This window comes from Octopus bimaculoides, chromosome 12 (assembly GCF_001194135.2).
Source record: "Octopus bimaculoides isolate UCB-OBI-ISO-001 chromosome 12, ASM119413v2, whole genome shotgun sequence".
Lineage (NCBI taxonomy): Eukaryota > Metazoa > Mollusca > Cephalopoda > Octopoda > Octopodidae > Octopus > Octopus bimaculoides.
The window spans coordinates 15,104,601-15,106,745 of record NC_068992.1 but is presented as its reverse complement, the minus strand read 5'-3'; the positions used below and the strand labels follow the sequence as shown (position 1 = coordinate 15,106,745).

Below are 2,145 nucleotides of genomic sequence, written 5' to 3'. Positions count from 1 at the left end.
ATGTATGTGAACACATGTGAATGTGTATGTATGTATATATATATTTAGATATACATACGTATTTATATACAGCCATATCTGTATGTGCGTGTATGTGTGTATGTATGTATGTGTGTGTGTGTGTGCATGTCTGTGTATATGTAAATTCTGTTTGCTGTGGTGATTCTATTTCACTCTCTTCTTCTCTCACTCCTTCTCTTTCTCTCTCTCTCCCTCCCTCCCCCCTCTCCCCCCTCTCCCCTCTTCCCCCTCTCTCTTTTTGCCTGTCTGCTTGATTGCGTATGTGTGTATGTGAGTGTACGTGTATGTTGGTATGTCTGTATATACGTGTACATGTGTGTCTGTGTGTGTGTGTGAGAATATTGTGTCAGTCATACCAACCTGAAGAGTTCCTACTATATTTGTGATTTTGACGAAATTTTTGGATGTGTAACAAGTTGTCACTCCTATGGATAGGCGTTTGTTGAGACGGAGGAACTCAGATTCCGTTTTCCTTTGCATTTTTACCAATCTTTCTATCTTCTCATTAACCTTTGATTGATTTTTCAATCAAATTCTTCAGGTAAGATAAATATTTCAATATATACAGATATATATATATGTATATATAAGTATACTAATAGATATATGGATATATAAAAATGACCTATCTGGTGGTTATGTATAGTACACATATACACATATAATATATACATATATAGATAGGTAGACAGACAGACAAATCGATAGATAGATAGACAAATAGATAGATAGATAGATAGATAGATAGATAGATAGATAGGCAGATTCAAATATTCATATATACATTTTCATTATTTTAATTCTCTACATTGTACATTTATGTCTATATATGTATAAACATATATAGATGCATATGCACGCATACATATATATACATACATATATATACATATATATATATATATATATATATATAGGAACATATACATATATATGTATACAAACATACCTATATACACATACATATATATATATATATGTATGTATAAGCTGATAAATATTTGTTCGTAATATTTTCATGTCAACCGTGTAGAATAAAGCACCCGGCCGATCGGGCATGTCATGCCAGTGACGTAGTTTCAATTCTCATGAAAATTAGTTCATCTCCCTTCAGCCCTCGCCCTATATCACTTAGCTCCCAGCCTGCCCCATGGCAATGACATTGTTCCCACAAAAACAAACACCCCTGCCTCGTTCTCCTTAAAAATATACACCAGGTCTGTGAGCCTTGTGTTGTGGTAAAATTAATATTTTCATATCTGTTGCTTTCTACTTCATGTCATTGTATGTCATTGTATGAACGTGTCTGTGTGTGCGTGTGTTTATATCTCTGTGTGTTGTGTACATTTATGCATGCAAATGATTGTGTGTGTTTATTCAGTTGTGAATATACCCAAGTGTGTGTGTGTGTGTGTGTGTGTGTGTGTGTGTGTGTTTGTATATATATATAAGTGTGTGCCATCAAAATGTATTTTTTCTCATTTTTCTCCTTGTTTTAATAATTAATTAAAGGGAAAACAAAATCAAGCACACACACATACACATGTATACGTACACATACTCACAACACAAACATGCACATAGAAACACACACACACAGACTCACACACAGACTCACACACACTCACACAAAGACAGACATGTGTATAGCCACCCTGAAACATACATAGGTATACAAATGCACACACAAACATACATTGGCACACATATACACACAAACAACACACATACACACATTAACACACATATACCCAGAAACGTATACACGCACACACACACACACACAAGTCAAAAGCATACACACAAACACACGGATGCTGACATACACACACATGCACGCACCCGCACACACAGACACACGCACACTTGCGCTTGCAGACATGTACACACAGACACACTCACACACATACACAGGACCATATTACACTCACACACACATACAAAATATGTGCAAATTGAACTATGTCAAACAATTATATTTTTGTCTACTGAATAAAAATCACAATTACCTCCATTTCATAATCAATTTTTTTCATTCAAGTCTTTGATTAGGTGTCTATTGTGGGGGAAGACAGTACATTCTATAAGATATTTTTGTTTTAAGACGGCTACAGATATTTTAAA

At 34.8% G+C, this 2,145-nt stretch overlaps 1 protein-coding gene across 2 annotated transcripts in view; it reads left to right on the top strand.

The window, feature by feature from the left end:
• Positions 1 to 269: 269 nt before the first annotated feature.
• LOC106874489 (uncharacterized) overlaps positions 270 to 2,145 on the top strand; it is a 384,280-nt gene continuing 382,404 nt past the window's right edge. For both annotated transcript variants that reach the window (XM_014922234.2, XM_014922232.2), the window contains exon 1: positions 270 to 562. The gene's annotated coding sequence lies outside the window, so the exon portion shown is untranslated. The remainder of the gene's footprint in view (positions 563 to 2,145) is intronic.